Consider the following 20,949-nt stretch of genomic DNA (forward strand, 5'->3'; position numbering starts at 1 on the left):
TGTTTATGTTGTTTTCACCTCTGCAGCACATTGTGTATTGCTAGTTTAGGAGTGTTTTGGCCGGTCACATGGCTGCCACGACGCACAGAACCTTGACCACAGAGAAATGTCATCGTAAAAATGCTAAAATTATTGCACACATTTCCAAGAGTTATCAACGATGGTAGGAGGATTTTAATTTTGTTTCTTTCTTCGATTGTGCTTCGTACGCTGTTGCAGTTTCCTGCAAAGTTCATTGATATTACATCTTCCTTTTTCCGCACTTGCATGTATATTGATTTTGCTCGTGTGTTTCTTAGTTGGGATTTGCGGTTTCGAGGCGTTAAATTGTGGTTAGTAGCAGGTAATGTGGCACCAGGCAAGATGATCTAATACGACATCAGTAACATGCATTTATTAAAGCAACAAAAATGGAACTTAGCAATATCTCCGAGGTAAAATCCATGCACTACAGCGTCTTCACGAAGCAATAGCAGTTGTTGATTTCCGCATTATTCGAAAGCGGATGGATAGGAAAGCCGTCCAGTTTGTTCCTTACACAGATATCTGTATTGTTCTCACACTAATAGCAATTACTTTTGCTGTTTGCGTTTTTTAGCAGTGCTAAATCAGTTTCTGATATATTACTATCTTCGATTCGCCCTTTCCCTGCGCGCTTCTGCTCTCTTTGTCAAAAAAAATTACTTGTGAAAGCAGCGACAAAGTTATCGAGTTGAATTCTTGCAAGAGAGTATACGGATACCTCATGTGCTATAGCCGCTATGATGAGTGTACCCGTTTGTTTGAGCATCTGAATCCACACCATTAAACGATATTTCTTTTTCGAAAACATATCACTATTTATTAAGAAAATATTTTTGAAGAGAGTTTTATTAACTGTTTAATTACTCGGATGATTTAAAAAAAGAAGTTAATAAGTTGCCCACTGTGTATATGTTTAGGATAAAGCAAACTGGTTAAATAAGAAAACACTATATAGAAGAAGTTTAATAAGTCTAACAGTTGAAAATACTTTTTGAAAAAGTTGTAGATAGTTTTTTTATTAACAAAAATTCTTTCCGAAATTGTTTTTTATTCACTTCTTTGTCTTCTACTTCTTCTAATTTTCGTGTTTTTTCTGCTGTTATAATTACTTCCAATAGGTTACCGTTAATTAAACGGTTGATAATGTTTTGCATATTTACATTTTGTTTGTTCTATTCACTTTTTCTCTTCTTCTAAAGCTACTTGACCAGAAGTTTACGATATAGCCAACGTTTGCTTAAAAATTATAATTGAATTCTATCGGAATACTGAAATCTATGGTGCAGTAACGAAAAGGAAATAAGTCCAAAGTGGGCTCTGCAGTAGTTTACTAAGTACAAAACAACAGAAAATGTTAGCTTTGGTTGCACTGCAACTTTTCATACAAGGACTTGATTATGATCGTTCAGTTTGAATGGAATCTATATGCTATAGTGGTTCCATCTGAACAATTTGTTCGGATATTATATTGTAGCTTGAGTAATAGCACAAGCCAAATTTCGTGAAGATTTCTTGTCAAATCAAACATTTTTCCATCCAAAACGTAATTTTGATAGTTGAATGTTAAAATTTTATAATTTTTTACGAGGAGATATATGTACATTTTATATACCATATATATATTATATATATACCTATATATGTACATTTTATATACCTGAGATGTGAGTGAAGTATAAAAATGTAAGAAAAGACATAAAAATCGCTTGACTAAGTTTTTCGCACGACTTTCTTGTCTTCAGACACACGTTTAGCGAATTTCTGCATAATATCCGTAAATACAAACTTGATACAAGCGAAAGAAGGGCCCACTTGGCCCTCAACTTTACTACCATACGTTTAAATAACATTATTTATATGCTTTTAATTCCATACACATTTAAACATTTGTGTGTTTGCTAAATTTGCTTGATTGCCTTTGCCTCTGTGGGAAGATGTGACATCGAGGTGGCGGCACCTACAACACCATTGTCAGTGCCAACAAAACATTTTGCCGCTTCCTCGTAAGCATGGTCTGTTGTTGTTCGTTTAGCTTGCAAACATCTATCAAAAATTTATAAGGAATTGCACGTTTTGCTATTTTATGTCAAAGTCCATCTTGATCTTGAAAGTGTGCTATTGAAACGATGTAAAATTCAGAGCTCTCCTTTTCTACAATACTTTTTATGAACTTTTGAGTAAAATGAAATGTAGTAAATACATACTTTAGCAGGGCTCAACATAACCGATAATATTCACAAAATGACGACTGGCGCCTCAATTGTCAGCGGTAAGTAGTCAATACCTACTCGTTATGTCAATTTTTATACACATTATTATTTATTGCTGTCGAATGGTAACTAAAAGCGGGCTATTATAGAAATGTAATAAGGGTGTTAAGCCCCTTATACTCTTTTTTTAATTTTATCGAAAGGCATGGTGTTGTCGTCTTTAATTAAAAACCTCTAAAGGTATATAAAATTAATATGTAAAAAAATCAAAATGACGATTCGAAATTCAAGTTTAAACTGATTATACCAGAAAATGTGTATAAAGATTATAATTTAACTAAGAATTTGCTAGACGTAAGATTATATGTTAATTGGCTTCGATTCTTGCTGATAATCAATAATAATACTTCCTAGAATAATCGCACCAATACGCGAAACGCAGTTATGTAACAAAACACGAATATGTTTACAATGGAATACCAATAATTCTTCTCTTGCCGCAAACCACATTTCGAAATGCCTTTATACAAACTCAGTATTTTCCAAAGCCCAAAATATGCGCACATACCATAAAACTAGTTGCGATGACATAATACAAGTCACCAGCTTCGCGTATATGGAAGCCGAGTTGGTCCGGTAGCCGTAAAGTGCATTTGTCCGCGTCTGAGCTGTTGCAACAAAGCGGAAAAGGTGCGCATTCCATGCCACCGTCGACTGCGGTGCGAAAATCGGTGTCAAAGCGGTGGTCGAGTGCCAACAGCTCTCGGTACAGGTGTTAATGGGCGGGCGGGTGTTCAGAAAAGGCAGTTGGCTGCTAAGATGATTTTATGATTGCCACAGAAGCTTTAAACCGGCTGGTGGCGTAATTCTAACAATGGCTGCCAGTACATGTGCGCGCATATATTTATAAACATAATATATCTGTACTCAATTGCGTGTTACTTCTATTGCTCTTTGTAAAGTAGGTGCAAATCATAAAATATACTAAGTTGCTTTAAAAATTGACATTTTCGGACATTTGTCACATTTACATACATACATACATACATACATATACACGTGCATCATGAGCGAATATAAGTAGATATGGATGTAGGCTGCGCATGCCAATAAAAAAAGGAACATCGCCAATAGCATCTTAAATAAAATTTGAAATAAAAACATGAAAAACAATAAAAATGCTAATAAATCTTAATTTACGCAGAAATCTTGTATCTATTGGCAATTAAAAAACCTGACGGAGAAACGTTTGAAAACCACACAATTTATGACGTACACACACATACTCATTTATTGTGTATAAGTATATACAACGGGCGAATGGACAGAGTAGCAGACCTGTTGCGTTTTAATTTCATTTATAAATATTTAAATAAGATTTTAGCTTTTAAAAGTTAACTTAGTTTTATTTTTGTTGTAGCTTCTGTATACTTATGAGTGTATATGTACGCAGTGGTTGGTTCATATTGTGTACGTTCGATGTCGTGACCCTGAAGTTACGCCTTCAAACTGGTAGTTCAATTGGTTTTAAAACACTCAAAATATATAAACGAAAACCTCACTTGGCAGTTTAAAATATCTTTCTATTCATCACAAATACGAAGCTTTTTAAAGCTAAACAAATGAAATAAACGAAACGAAAATTAACAAAAGATGAAATTAATAGAAATAAACTAATAAAATTTAAAAAAGATCATTGCTAATAAAAGTGTCAGTATTTAAAAAAAAAAAGCGGGATACAAAATATAATTAAAATTTAGGAAATTTAAAATATATCATATAATATTCTTTTGAAATAAATTTGGTATTAAAATATTTTTTTCAGAATTGTTCACTGAGTCTGAAAATTTGTGGAGAGCTTAAAAGCTCTGCTTAAATTTGTACATTTTAGCGTTCCTTCAATAAATGTAAATAATTTTTTGACTCGGAAATCGTTTCAATAAACATTGAGTTGGACTTGCAGATACTTAAAACCAACAAAGCTAACTACCAAATGAGAAAGGAATTAAAGATATGGATATATAAACGGCAAAAATATTTTATGATTAGCTTTTAAATATTGAAGTACAAGTACAAGTATACAAGTATTTCAGCTTTTAACCACAAGCATTTATTCAAATATAGTATCAGTTGTATATAAAAAAAAATTTGTTAAGCCCTTAATTTTCTCCCGAAACTCACATAACTTACATTATAGCCACAGACGGCTTCCTCTGAAGAAAACCAAAATTCATCATATTTCTGTATTTTAAGCAATTACACGCCCGATTACATGTAATAGATGCAGCTACAATGGAATCATTATAACAGCGGTCCAAAAAACACATATAAAGGGTGTTTTTTAGAGGTATAGAACTTTAAATTGCAATAAAACAACGATGGTTTATTCGATTGACATGAATTTTATTTATCCGAAAGATAATCTTGTTGCATTACATTTTAAACATGATTTCGGGCATAGGACCGCCACGGCTGACTCGGATGTAGTCCAATTTTCTATGACTTTTTCCAACATTTGTAGCCGTATATCGACAATAACACAGCGAATGTTGTCTTCCAAATGGTTAAGCGTTTGTGGCTTATGCGCATAGACCAATGACTTTACATAACTCCACAGAAAGTAGTCTAGCGGTGTTAAATCACAAGATCTTTTAGGACAATTCACAGGTCCAAAACGTGAAATTAGGCGGTCATCAAACGTGTCTTTCAATAAATCGATTGTGGCACGAGTTGGTCTTGTTGGAACCACAGCTCCTGGACATCATGGTTGTTCAATTCAGGAATGAAAAAATTAGTAATCATAGCTCTATACCGATCACTATTGACTGTAACGTTCTGGCCATCATAGTTTTTGAAGAAGTATGGACCAACGATTCCACCAGCCCATAAAGCGCACCAAACAGTCAGTTTTTCTGGATGTAACGGTGTTTCGACATACACTTGAGGATAAGCTTCACTCCAAATGCGACAGTTTTGTAGCCATTCAACCAGAAGTGCGCTCGACGTTAAAATGAACGTAGTGCGCCATACGTATTCCGCACAGAACCATTATTTTCGAAATAAAATTGCACTATTTGCAAGCGTTGTTGAGGCGTGGGTCTATTCATGATGCATTGCCAAACCAAACTGAGAATAAATGACTTGACAGCTGTTAAATCGGTCGCCATCTTGAACAGTAATGCCAACTTAAAGTTCTATACCTCGAAAAAAACACCCTCTACAATAACAAAATCAAAAGTATGTAAAAGCAATAAACGATTGCAAGGAGCTAAGAGAGCTGCGTCAGGTCTTCAGTGCCTGCCTTCTGCCAACTAACTAAATTTATTCTAATTAAATGCTAAGTATGGTTAATTATGCTAAGGTGCCCTTCTTTTTATAACCTGCAAGATGCTCAACCGCTTTCAGTTCGCGCCACATACTCTTCTAGTCTTTCTTCGTTGGGCGGTCATGTTTCTTTGATTAATTATACAGCGAATGCTATAATTGCCACACGCTCGAAACTGTTAATTTACGATAATTGAATGAGATATGCCTGCGTAGAGATACTGTGGAAATGCATCAAATTAAGCGAACTGAGTGCTGCTGGAATTGTGAACATCGGCACTGTAAAATTAAGCCAATATGCGTTATGCCGACACACGTTGCACATTAACGAAATTCAATTGCAGCATGCATTCGAGAAATAATAGAATAAAAAAAGAATCAAACACATAATGGCTTCTCAAATTTAATTTTATAATAAAACATTTATGAAATTATTAGGGGTGAATGGCAGTCAGTCAATCAAACAATTAAACAAAAATTAAAGCATAGTGGGGTAAAGACATACATATCTACAAACACTTATTTAAAATATTTATGATAGAACTAGTTTATTTTCAGTTACTGACTTCTGAACCAAATACCAATTTTAAATACCCTAATCTCCAAGAAATTATCAAGCAAAATTACAAAAAAAAAACTTAGTCAGCTTGAGTGCCGGCTAATCGTAGAACGATTTTTGCATAATCCAAATTTGTTGTCGCAAGCTCTGCTGGTGCTCATCTCAGTCATATGCCGACGGTCGTATTTACTTATATCAGTATGCAAGCACTCATTTCTTCGCTTTTTGTCGAAGTGATTTGGCAATAAATTTGATTTTTATTCACCATTAATTCGGCTGTGGAACACTATGCCATTGCAATGTATATCACACACACACACCGGGTGTACACTTGAAATTCATTAAAATCGGCTATTAAACCATAACTTCTTCCCCGCCAATTGACAATGCATTTGCCGCGGAATGTCATAACTGATTCCTTGTAATTTGTACCTCAGCTTATTGGCGAGTAATTCTCGTAAATTCCGCAGCTAATGAACACATGCCTTTTTGGCAATAAAGCGTCATTGAAAGCGCGTCTTTCGCCCATAAAGGTTCAGCCAAGCCGATTTTTAAGTTCATTGTCGTCTCTTGTCAATGACAGCGCGGCGAAGAGGCGACTAAGTGGCATTAAAAGAGGATTAAAGTAGAGTCTCCCTCGCACAGCGCGTAAACTTAAACGTGGATTGCATTATCAAATAAAATATGCATTAAATATGTTCTTAAGTCACTAGTGTTAATTGACACCGACTCGTTTGCTTCGCGCTCTTGACGGCATACAATGGAGGCAGCGGTTTAAGATTTTCGAAATTTCTTTATTTGTGATAAAGTCAGCACAATTAATAAAGAATTTTTATATGCAATAGCGCAAATATTTAAAATAATTTATACACTTGTATGGTATCATAAAGTCTACTTTTAATTATATTTGCTGATTCATGAATTTTAAGAGTGTTGTGAATTGCGGTTAAAATGTTTCAGTTAAATTATTTCGAATGCGGTTGAATCCAAGAAAATAAAAAATTATATACATAAATTCAAATTGATAAATCAAAAAATTTTGAGTGAGTAAATGAGAATGAAAATTATAAGAATGTAATGTACGTGCACGCGTACATCTGATTCCGCATGGTTACATTTGTTGAGATTTAAAGGATTATGAGGGTTTAATAGGAATAACAACAGGCTTAGATATTGTATGTATTTACAGACTTTTCAATAATTTACTCATATTTTTTTTGAAGTGAAGTGGGGGGTTACTGCGATATGTCGGTTAAAAAGAAAACTATAAAACCTATGCCAGATATCACTAGAAATGACTAGACGTACTAGAGATGTGACACCTCTTTGAATTTAAATTTTTTATCTTTCTGCTTACAATATTTTGCTGTTTATGTTGGCGTGGACTTATGTACTTATGATTAACTTACCAGAAGCTTTTGTTTCAGAAAGCACCACGAGCGTTTAAGTATTAAAGTGCACTTCAGAAATTAATAAAGAAATGAAAAGTACAGTAGGGTAGTCTAACAAAAAAAATTTTCACTGCAAAATGAAATAATATTTATGAACGTCAATTTAAACAGGAAAAAACATCGTGATAATACTTAGAGTTCGACTATGAAAGCAGTCAAAAAAATTAACCAAAATCTCAACACGAAAAAAATTTATAAACCGGAAAATAAATTAAATAATTCATTAAGCAATATAAAATATATGTATATTAGAAATTTAAAAATCAATTCTTTTCGCTGATGTGGTCACGTTATGTCAGTTAAAATAGAAACTAGGAATAAGTTGTGTAAAAAGACCTGTACAGCAACTTAGAAGCAGAAACCTTTAACAAAATCTACATATGAAACACACACAAAATGGAGTATTACGTTAAAGAAAACTAGTCAAAACAATAGTAGAATATCAAGAGCTTTCAAATACAAATCAGAAATCAAAAGAAGAAGAATAGGGCAGATAAATAAAGTAACTTAACTCAATGGTTCTCAAACAAATTATAAAAAATAAATTAACCAATACCGAATACTAATGAAAGCTGCTCAATTACAAAAGTGGCACAATTATTTAGATAACAACAACGACGATCTAAATAAAAATCATGACATTTTTTTGAGAGCAAAGAAGAAATATAAAAATATCATATGAATAAACCGCTGGCAGAAAGTATAATTTTAATTGAAAAAGGACAGAATAAACACAAGAAGTAATGAAATGATAACAGTAAAAGTGACGTATATAAACCGAAATAAAAACAATAGAAAATTTAAGTCCAAGAGAAACCAACTAACCCAATTTCAGACGAGAGAATGAATTGATTGGAAATATATGTGGCTCTGTGTGACGAACGCTAACAGACGTCGTATCAAATGGAGAAAACCTAAAGACATTGAACAATTGGTGAGACACGGTGATTGTGACACATTGAGTTGTTGAAAAGGCATAGGCGGAGCATCAGTTCGGATTTTGCACTTGAGGTGGGAACGGATTACAGCAAGCGAGATCGTGTGACAATGGCAAAAAGAAAACTAAAAAGAACATTTTGCATAAATTAACAGGCCACTCACTTACCAAATAAGGTTGTTTCGGTTGCTGCCCTGTCACTTCTGTGACGTACTAGAAGCACCAACAGCGGATTGTCTAAATTACGCTTTAACATGCAAACTCCAAATTGGCCAATACCCCGATTGGCACCTGCATTTGATCGCGCAAACAAATGAGCCGTTACTGTAGACTCTATTAGCGACTGTATGTTTATGATATTATTGTTTGAGTCGGAGAATGGTTAGATGGCGATTTGATAGCTGTAACAACTGACAATTGCGGGAAAACAGAAATATCGGAATGACAAGACGAGCAGCAGAGTAGTAATTTGATCAGAATTGTCGGAAGCTCCAAACAATAAAAAATAATAATTAAATATTTTGAATATTGATGCTATCGAACCGTTTAGAAAACACCGAGAAAAAAACACAATTGATTGCAACTTATGCTCATTGCAAAAACCGCATTTAAAATACTAGGCGGCGGCTGTTTTGAATTAATGCAAGTATTTTTTTTATATTTTATCTTTTTTTTTTTGTAAGCTGAGACTCCGCTAAATATTTTCTTGATGTCTTAACTTGTTTACCATAAACGCAAGCGGTAAACAATTTTTGTATTCTACAAAAGTACAAACAAACATACATACACATATTTGTAATATTAGCGGTAAATGGTATTAAGTAAGCAGCAAGTAACTTGCCGCCGCAAATCATTATAAATTATAAAGCCAAAATATATTTTTAATACGGCCGGTAATGTGATCCCTTAGACAATTTGAAAGGCAATTGATTAGAAATTTAACAAATAACCGCAATGACGGAAAAAATGCATAAAGCGCAGAATTTCGGAATCAGTAAGGAAAATAATATGAAAATAAAATGAAAATAAAATTCAAAGGAATAGTTCAAAGTGACTTTAAACATATTTATTGCTATTTAGATATTTATATTTTTCACTGTAGGCATTTCTAATATTGTCAGAAGTTGGGAAGGATAACTACAGATCTTAGAAAACACGATCTCAAACACTATTCGAACCTTATCAAGCTGGCGTAATCATTTAAGGATTAATAAGAAGGATGTACAGAAAAATAAATATTAATACCATATATTAAATTTAATAAATAGTGCACTATCAGAAAAAACCAATAATACTGGTCAAATTAACTACATATTCTAAACCAATTGTAAATAATTTATTTAAGCTGTAACTTTAAGAATTAAAACTGATAAAAAATGTAGTAGGTGTCATGAATTCAGATATTATTGGTTTTACGTTCGAAACAGAAATTATATTGGTTTTGGGTGTCACGGAAACTAATTTTATCGGTTTTTTTTTATCTGAAACAAAGCAATAGGATATTTGCTGACAGATTTGAAATTAAGTTAAGAAATCAATTTATATTATGGTTACGATTTAATTTATCTTTATTTCTATAAAAGAAAACATAAGAACAGAACACGACATGACATAATTATTGAGTTTATGGAAAAAATCTAGATATTTTAAGAGGATTTACAAAATATAATAAACGTAATTTAATACCCAAACGCGTTTTTATTCAGTCGATAATCTTATATAAATCTGCGAAGAAAGCATGATACAAGCATACAAGTAAATGCAAGCCAAATTTCACATGCGATTCTCCTGGTAGATTACTGTGGTCTTTAAATATCTATTATATTTATATTTTTATACTCTCGCAACATGTTGCTACAGAGTATAATAGTTTTGTTCACCTAACGGTTGTTTGTATCACCTAAAAGGAATCGAGTAAGATATAAGATTATATATATATAATATATAAATGATCAGGATGAAGAGACGAGTTGAAATCTGGGTGACTGTCTGTCCGTCCATGCAAGCTGTAACTTGAGTAAAAATTGAGATATCTTTATGAAACTTGGTACACATGTTTCTTGGTACGGTTAATATTGTAGATGCGCGTAATCGGACCACTGCCACACCCACAAAACGCCATTATTCCAAAACAAATAAATTGCCATAACTAAGCTCCACAATAAGGTACAAGACTGTTATTTGGTATACAGGATCACATTAGGGAGAGCATCTGCAGTTTGAATTTTTTTAAAGTGGGCGTGTTCCCGCCCCCTAAAAAATTCTGTTACTGATTACTTTACTGTTAAAAAATACTAAAAGCGGGATAAACCAAGCACTAAAGACGCCAGAGACATTGAATTTTATCTCTAGGATGGTATGAGATGACTTTATGTTAACCGTGTTTAAAATTAGTCAGTGGGCGTGGCACCGCCCACTTTTAGGTCAAAATCCTTATCTTGAGAGCTGCTTAACTGATTTCAACCAAATTCAGTACATAACAGTCTTTTCATATTTCTATGTTTTAGTGCGAAAATGGGCGAAATCGGATTACAACCACGCCTGTTTCCCATATAACACCATTTTAAATTTCATCTGAGTTTTTCACTTTCCACTATGCATATCAAGCAACAATGATTATATCGGGGTAAACCTTTGCGTGAATAATACGTTTAAAGTATGCCACCTTGTGACCAAAAATTGTCTAAATCGAACCAAAAGTGTTCAAGCCCCTAGGTACTGAATATGTGGACCCCAGTGCCTATAGTTGACTTTCTACCGAAAATATCGGTCAGTCCACATATAAATCTCAAACGAGTATACCATTTGACTTTGCGAGAGTATCAAATGTACGGTTACATCCGAACTTAGCCCTTCGTTACTTGTTTCGTTGCTTTTTCTTCCAATAAAATAAAAGCTGAAGTATCGAAACTTATTGTAAACTTTAGACTTTATTCAGTATTTTAAAATTTTCAAATGCTTTCAACGTTATTCATTTGCTAGTTTTGTCACATTAGTAAACAGCTGATTCGGATATTGGTTTTGCATGTTCGAAAAGACGAAAATCCAATCAGATTCTGTGACACTATTGAAAATCAGCAATTGGTTTGCAATTCTGACAACTACGCAAATCTGTCTTGGATTCCACAACACCCCTTATTATTAAAAAGATTCGATAGGAGAACTATTATTATATTTTGTCCAATTCTTTGGGAACATTATATTTTATACTATTCCTCGAGTCATCATCTAACTTTAGATATTACAAAAGCTAAGCTCGTATTTAAGCATTCTCTAGTTGATAGCTAACTTTTATGGTAGTTGGTTTATCGATAGTTATGGAAAATAATGGGATTGACATCAAAAAAAATTTGACTCATTTTTCAAAAAAAGCACTACTTGTAAATATAATAAGCAAGCCTAGATTAACTTAATATAAAACATATATTCATATATACACAATATAAGACAAAAATATAAAAATCACTTAATTTACTCTATTTTTGTCGTAGCCTAGGGATTCAGATTTAAAAGCACTGGTTAAATTATTAGACACAACCTAGACTCAATTTTTCAGAATATCTCAAACTTCCTTCAATAACATAATTCGACTCAGTACGTGATATTGATGTATAAAATTTTCTGAAGTATTTACGAAAGTGTAGGATTTTTTCAAGATTCCTTTCCTTATATTAATCTTTTTCAAAATGATATTGAACTTAGTAAACTTTTGTTATTATTGTTTTTTTAGTGGAAACATCTACTATTGTTGGCAGCACCGGCGTGAATATAAACAGAACGAAATTGATAATTTAAGTTAAAGAAGAATAAAAAAATAATATCGGAGGGAAATATATTTATAGTATTTATAAAGCGAAGATTTCTAAATCGGTTTGACGCCTCATTGAATAAGCACACAAGCGTTACCGAAGTAACCAACTTCAATTTGGTTATTTATGATTATTGAAAGAGCGAGAGGAAAGGCAAAGTAATTGATTGTGAATTCATGTGTCTATATGTTTTTTGTATGAGCAGAGGTGTAGTCAGGAGGGTTGCTGATTAGAGATCGAGCAGCCCGTATTAACATTCCAAACTATAAGTTGCTGACCGAAGTCAAAACAGAGAATTTATTTACATTAAAAATCAATTCGGTAGTGGTTAAAAAAAATAAAGTAATAATATATAAAATAATTAATTTTTCATTTTCCTACAAGGAGGCGCCGGAATCAGATATCCAATAGTGCATTTTAATTATTATTGTCAAACCAGCTGTAACTATTGTTCTTTTTGAAATGAAATATAATTGTTAGCAACTATCGCTGTGACGACTTATTTTTTTTTTCATAAAATCAGTTGGTGCTGACCAATTGATCTGTATTTATGTTTCCGTTTGTATGCCTTAGTTTTTTCTTTTTCTTTTGCAAATTTTCTTCACTGAATTTCAAATCTCCGAATTAAAAGTAAAATATTCGCGTTGAACTATATAAAATTTCAGAAAATTATATTTGTGGTGGTATAGCGACTACTTTTAAATAATAACGTAATTTCGAAATCACACATCTCGCACGACAGCGATTAAACAGTGTGCAAAATAATGAGTAAAATTTCGTACAATACATGCTAACCTTACCGAAGTGACACTATATAACTCCTTTTAAATTTGAACTTAAACTAGCTTATAACGTATGTGTGTTTGTATATATATTTATAAGCAACCCCTAATTTTTGTAAAGAGTTTTACGAATTAGCAAACCGACGCTATTGCGTAAGTACGAAAACAAAATAGGTGTCAAATAAAATATGCATGTAGATTGTAATTTGAATTCCACAACACATACGGCTCCCAAGCATTTTACCTGTACCACAGAAAAAAGCTGACATCAGCTCCCAGGACATTGGACCAACACCGAACGTCAATGCGGAATTTGCAATTCAATGAAAATCAGCCGTGCGCATTCTGAGCGATGAATGGAAGGGATTAAAATAACAAAGAAATTATAGTCAAAAACTAGTAAGAAAGGTCCAAGTTCGAGTGTAACCGAACAGTTGATACATTCTCGCAACTTGCAAAGATCAAATATTTCAAGTGTTAGCAAAACTTTATACTAAAATTGCGATAGAATTCAATATTCATTATTCAACTAAAGGGTGGAGGGATTGCAATCATATTTGGTATCTTATTGACTTATATTATAGGTCGTAGAATCCCGTTATATTAGGGATACCGGACCAGACCGATTTTACTCATATTCAGCGCTAAACCAAATTATGTATATGAAAACAATTAAATATCACATATATTGACCAATATAAATGGCTTAAAGTCAGCTAGAAAGTCGGAAATCATTACATCGGGTGTATTTGGCTAAAAGAAGGTCTGAACTAATTGCGTTAACTTGTGACATTACACAAGTATATTCGACGTATGGGGCATAAAGTCTATATAAGGATACAATACTCGTATGGTATGAAAGCAACCGAAAATTTCAAATATATTGTTTATAAGGATCTAGGGGTAATATTGACCTGATTTTATTCATTTTTGGCATTACAACATATTATTACCAGGAAAAGATGCTCTATGAGTTTCATTAGGAAACCTCAAAGACTGACTTATGTAAGTATATATGCAGTATGAAGTTAACCGGAAGTTTGAAAATCTTTATATAAGGTATATGGGGGCTCGGGGGACGTAATGATCAGATTTTATCCCAAAATATTTATTGGTGCTCGATTTGTATATTGTAAAGTGAAAGCATCATATGAAATTGAAAGCTGTGTTATATATGAAGTAGGCGTGGTTCTGATTCGATATCGCCAATTTTTACACTGTAATGTAGGAATGTGATGAAAATATTACGTTTCTAACGATGCCACGCCCATTGATACTGGCTCCTATAAAGCCATATTTAAAAAATTAAAATTGAATGTATTCGAAATATTTTAATAAAAGGGTTCAGTGCACTAAATAGCAGTTTTTTTAATCTTATAATGGAACTTAGTTATGCCACCTTTTAGGTTTTCGATTAATGGCGATTTGTGGGCGTGCCAAGAAACATGTGTAGCAAGTTATGTTAAGATATCTCAATTTTTGCACAAGTTACACAGACGACGGAAGGATAGTCAGTCACCCGATTTCAACTCGTTTCGTCAACCGGAACATTTGTAAACAATACGTTCCGTGATAAACAACCGTTAGGTGAAGAAAACTACTATACTTTGCAGCAAACATGTTGCGAGAGTATAAAAATAATAGAAACAAGTAAGGAAGGGCTAAGTTCGGATGTAACCGAACATTTTATACTCTCGCAAAGTCAAATGGTATACTCGTTTGAGATTTCTTTGTGGATTGACTGATATTTTCAGTAGAAGGTCAACTATAGGCACTGGGGTCCACATATTTAGTACTTAGGGGTTTGAACAGTTTTGGTTCGATTTAGACAATTTTTGGCCGCAAGGTGGCATACTTTAATTGCATTATTCACGCAAAGTTTTACGCCGATATAATCATTGTTGCTTGATTTGCATAGAGGAAAGTGAAAGAATCAAATAGAATTTAAAATGGTGTTATATGGGAAGTAAGCGTGGTTGTAGTCCGATTTCGCACTATGACATAGAAACATGAAAAGAACGTTACGCACCGAATTTGGTTGAAATCGGTTAAGCAGATCTCAAGATATGGGTTTTCACCTAAAAGTGGGCTGTGCCACGCCCACTGTCTAATTTTGAACGCGGTTTCTATAAAGTCATCTTATACCATCTAAGAGATAAAATTTAATGTCTCTGGCGTGTTTAGTGCTTGATTAATCGCGCTTTTAGTAGTTTTTAACAGTACCGTTATATGGGGAGTAGGCGGAGTTGCCACCCGATTTCAACTATTTTCACACCGTCAATAGAAGTGCTAAAAACATTTGTTCTCAGTGAATTTTGTTATTATGGCGTTAGCGGTTTAGGAGATATGCACATTAAACCTATTAGAGGCGGGACCACGCCCACTTTTTAAAAAAAAGTTTTAACTGCAGATGCCCCTCCCTAATGTGATCCTGTGTACCAAATAACAGTCTTGTATCTTATTTCGGAGCTTAGTTATGGCAAGTTATTTGTTTTTGATTAATGGCGTTTTGTGGGCGTGGCAGTGGTCCGATTACGCCCATCTGCAATACCAACCGTCTCACGGTACCAAGAAACATGTCTACCAAGTTTCATAAAGATATCTCAATTTTTACTCAAGTTAGAGCTTGCACGGACGAACGGACGGACAGACGGACGGACGGACAGACAGTCACCCGGATTTCAACTCGTCTCTTCATCCTGATGATTTATATATATATAACCCTATATCTAACTCGATTAGTTTTAGGTGATACAAACAACCGTTAGGTGAACAAAACTATTATACTCTGTAGCAACAGGTTGCGAGAGTATAATAAAAGAAACTCGTGAAAAGAACGCCGTTACAATTTGCTTGCAAAACTGCTCGCTGTCGCGACTGATTTCACACCTCGAACATAGAGCCATTTGGGGCAGCCCACGTCGCTGAGAAGCAAACTACAATAAAGCGCTTGAAAACGTCGCGATGATCAACGAAATTGGGAATATCATTATTGCGATCCAACAACAATATTGCGATGATCGATGTAATTACAACAACATCGCCAAACCGTCGATCAGCAACGTATAAATGTATATATAGTACACATTTGGCACATGCGAGATCGAAGTATCGAATGATGAAACGCTGATGATGCGATCGCTCTGTTCACTGAATTAGCATTTTCAGTTAATGCGTCGCAAATGTAACCGACAGCAACCGTTAGATTTGTAAATAATATGGTAAACGAGTGCTGAGTGCCGGCCGAATTTGGAGTAAGATTGTGAGCGAAAGAAGGAAATACACCGAGCATGGTTTCACCAAATCAGTAGGTTGATGTGAACGGGTGTGACACACAAACCGACTAAAATGATATGAGTGTCAGAGCAACAGCTACTACTAACTTCAGCTTGAAATTGAAGGAATTGCGCACGACCGTTATTGAACTAAGCAACCCAATTGAGATATGTTGAATGAAGCTGAGTCGAACTAAGCTGAGCTATAACTATATACTGCCACATAGAATTGCAACATGGTTAAATGGCATGCACGGCCGGCCAAAAGCAATTTTGCACGCTTACGTTACGCGTGAAGCTGCCAATTTGGCGATGGTTGGGTGATGCGATCGCGTTCCAAATACTGCGTCAATTATAGGCGACAAAAACACATAATAAATGTTGGCATAGTAAGAAAATCACAGCCTACAACAACGCGATCCCATAAACACTGGCAACAGCCTATGCTAATAACTCTCCCGTTTTTGGTCGGATTTATATCTGGCCAGTCCAGTCGTTCCAATTGCTAAACGTCAAAACCTACCCGAATCAGTGCATTGTCAAAGTCGGGGGTGTGTTGCTCTCTACTTTACAATGTTAGGAGAGTTGGGGACCTCTTTATCTTTCGTTCCAATGGCTCTTGCTTAAAACCGTTATTACAGATTCGATTGGTACGAAACTGGTGGTAGAAATTGGGAAATAGCACGTCCCGATTGCATTTTTTTAAACGTTTAATAACTTGTGAAGGAAATATTTCTACTTCTTCAGTGATTAAAAAAAAATTGTATGTAAGTATGTAAAACCTTCAAACGCTATTAAAGATAATCTATGTTATTGTAGAAATCTGCTGTTCTTAACAAATAAACTTTTTATTAGAGCTGATTAAACCATTTTATTTATTTTTGCAAATTTGCTTGGAAAATAATATGAATTTAAATTTGTCTTAATATCGTTTAAAGTTCGAGCCACTCGAAGACTTGACTTAAAAATACCGCTATCTAGATTTCTTACTCCCTATCTTTATATCTTTCTCTTTTTCTATATATTTGTCTCCCCTTCCCATCTCTCTCGCCTGCTCCTTCTCTTTGTTTTTTCTCGGTCTTTAGAATGATTAAGTGGCCTCAGAAGAAATATTGTGTTTCTTTGAATACTTAAAAACTGTACTTGTAGAAACTATAATTTAAAATTATTATAATTTTGATTGTCAGGTGGTTTTGTTACGAAAATTACATAGTAGTAGTATCTTACTTACTCTGAATTATTAGTGCTACTGAGAGACGACAAAGTTAGTTCATTACATTTATCAAAAAGAGATTCCAAGTAAGACGCAAGTTATATTGGAATAAAAGAGAAAGCTTACAAATATTACATATACAATGCTTAAATTGGCTTACCGTTGCGGTGTCCAAGAATGATAATATACCTGTGAAACAAAATTAAAAAAACAATTTAAAGAAGTATTTTATTATTTTCTATCTAAATTAAGTATACTCGTAAACGGTTATGTTGCGAAAATAATTTTGAGATATTTAAAACTTAAAATATTCAAAATTTATTTCAATCTAAATCTCTAAGAAAACTAATAAAGTTATATACTAAATTTTTAAAATGTACATAATAATCAAAAAATATTGAATATATGATAAATTTCAGTACTTAAAATGCCTGAACAATTTGAAAAGCTGTGATGCTTACACAATCGCAATGATAACGCCCAAATCTCATGACAGAAAGTGAAAAAGGTACTTAAATACTAAATGGAAGCAATAATATTAAAATAGCCATGGAAAGAAAATAATGAGACAAAAGCAACGACACCATGAGTTAACATTCAATTTCCCCAAGCACGCGGTGCCGCCCTCACGAAAAACGAAACGACATCTAGTAACGCGCTAAAAGTATGGCAGAGCAAAACACATGGAGGAAAGACATAGCAATAACAACAAGCACAAGAGTGAACAAATCGTTAATGCCACACACGTTGCATTGATATTTTGGTGGTGGTTGCAGGAGATGTGGCGCAGGCGCAGGCGCAGGCGGAACGCATTTTACTTTCTACGCAGCGGTGAGAAAAAACAGCGCTGTCTGATTGTGCTACGGATTATCGCACACGCGGAACCCATTGAGCGTTGAAGCAGCTTGTGTTCGTATTTTCGGCGGCGTTCCGCATACAGCGAAATGTCATGCAAATTTTCTAGTCCGCTCGTTGCTTAAAAACAAAAATATAAGCGGAAGAGTGAAAATGGCTGGTATGTAATAGATTTCCAGCCTTGTTCCATATACGAGTATGCGCTCCGCACATCGGGAAATGGCTTGTCAACACCTTCCGACATGTGTGTGCAACAGTCGGGCAAGCTTCACTAGATGTTCAAAGCGTGGCAATCAGAGCCAAAATAGAGTAGCAAATAGTTTGTTGTTCAACTGTTTTGTTTTACTTTTCGCAAACAATTGGCGATTGGGCCTTAACAATAGCAGTTGCGCGCTTTGCCTTTGATTGTTGCAACTTTTGGCCATTAATGGCTGTTTAAATGTCCACTTTTGCAAATCGTTATTTCGCAATTACCAACGCGGCTATCTAAGCCAAAAAAACAACAATTTCTGTAGCCGAAAACGCACATCACATCGGTGTTTGAAAGTCCAAGTGCTGTTGTTGCTATTGTTACTGTTTGCGCTCCGCGACTTTACTTCTTCAATGCTGTCAATGCAATTGGCTATTGTTTTCATGCAGTGCTTCGTACGCCTACCAGTCGTCGCGCTACGAACTCGCTGTCTAGCTGTGGTCTCATGACAACTCTTGGTTCATCGCCCGCGTGCCTTCGTGGGTACGAACATAGAGTTTGCCTGTCGGCGCTTAATTGTTTGAACACGACACTTTGTTTGGCTAATTTCACAGCAAATTTCAATTGTCAATAACGAGTGTGCGCAATTTGCGTAAGCTCTGTTACAAACGCACCCACACACAAACGTTTATGTTTTTTGTTATTGCAGTTTACGATGAGAGTTATTTAAATAGTTGGAGTTGGGTTTAAAATTAAAACAGAAATTGAAATTTTATGTGATTTTTCCGCATTTATTGTGCAGCCGAAACAAAAACAACATCAATAATGCCAAGTCATTGTAAATGTAAGTCGCATTTGTTTGGCTTCGACTGTGATTTAGTGCCGCAAAATCGTGAAGAGGTGTCCGCAAGTTATTTTTTGATATTATTTGAGTCGTCGGCGAATGTTTCTGTGCAATGGGAACCTCCTGAGGGGATCTCAAGTTTGATTCGTACAAAAAGCCCTGTTTTTGTGACGATAAAATAAGCTTTTTATAGAAACCAAAGATACCTTGAAATGTAACATTTGAAGAATATTGTATAAAATTTAATGAAGGAATACTAAAACAAGAAAAACCTTTAACTTCGGCAGAAGAAGCTTTGTTACTTTTTACAGATACAAAGGTTCCTTACAATAACTTGATTCCGATTTAATTTCGTGAAGATTTCGTTTTCCATGCAAGCACTGTACTCCGACCGTTCAGTTAATATGGCAGCTATATGCTATAGTCATCTATACAATTTCTTCGGATATTGCATTATTGCCTTAAATAATAATCTATGCCGTATTATGTGAAGATACCTCGTTAAATGAAAGATTTTTCCATACATGCACTTGATTCCGATGGTTCAATTTGTATAGCAGTTAAAGGGCTCTGATATCGGCGGTTCCGACATGTGAGCAGCTTCTTGGACGTGTGCATAATTCTTCGTGTAGACAGACCTGCATGGCTAAATCGACACAGCTCGTAACGCTGATATTTATATACAGCTGTGTTCACAAAAATAGCAGTGCGAGAAATGCAATCAAGTAATGTTATTTTTTTTCAAGTTCCGTTACGATTATTCCAACTTCTACGCATTGTTGTTGTAGAATGGAATGTGTATAAGGAGGAAACGAAAAAATCCCGTTAGATTTGCGAGATTTAAGCAAATGAACAACTCTTTTTGCTAGAAGCACCAGTCTTTGGCTGTTCATTAAAATAGCAGTGAGTATCTTGATATGCAAAAAAAATTTTGTTAAGACGTTTAATTGATAACAAGTAAGTGATTTTGTGTTAGTGACTATTATTAACATTAGAAAACACTAAAATAAATTTATATTTTTTAACTTAGTGGGCAGGGGCAAACATTGTAAAAAAAAATGCCCGAAAATCGTGGCATCCAACGTAAAACCACGCCTCATGAGGACCGATCTATTGTGCGATATAGCAGGGCGCAGCCTTTTGCATCGTCCAGCAAGATAAAAAATGACTTAAGCTTGAATGTTAGTGGCGTTACTATTCGGCGACGTCTTAAAGAACAAAATCTCAAAGCGTGCCATCCACGTTTGGAGTTCGCCAAAAGTCACCTTAGTTGGCCCATTACAAAGTGGCGAAATATTTTATGGAGTGACGAAAGTAAAATTGTGTTATTTGGTGGAAAGGGCTCCAGACAATATGTCAGACGTCCACCTAACACAGAGTACGATTCTAGGTACACTTTGAAGACAGTTAAACACGGAGGATTGAGTATTATGGTATGGGCATGCTTTTCTTACAGTGGAGTGGGTACTATATTCA

The 20,949-nt window shown here is 34.6% G+C and overlaps 1 protein-coding gene across 1 annotated transcript in view; it reads right to left on the reverse strand.

Moving 5' to 3' along the window:
• Positions 1 to 20,949, reverse strand: part of LOC118683889 (serine-rich adhesin for platelets) — a 196,739-nt gene that overhangs the window by 92,996 nt on the left and 82,794 nt on the right. Inside the window, exon 3 of the mRNA XM_036378359.2 lies at positions 17,745 to 17,773. The gene's annotated coding sequence lies outside the window, so the exon portion shown is untranslated. The remainder of the gene's footprint in view (positions 1 to 17,744; positions 17,774 to 20,949) is intronic.

This window comes from Bactrocera oleae, chromosome 2 (genome assembly GCF_042242935.1).
Source record: "Bactrocera oleae isolate idBacOlea1 chromosome 2, idBacOlea1, whole genome shotgun sequence".
In the NCBI taxonomy this organism is placed as follows: Eukaryota; Metazoa; Arthropoda; class Insecta; order Diptera; family Tephritidae; genus Bactrocera; species Bactrocera oleae.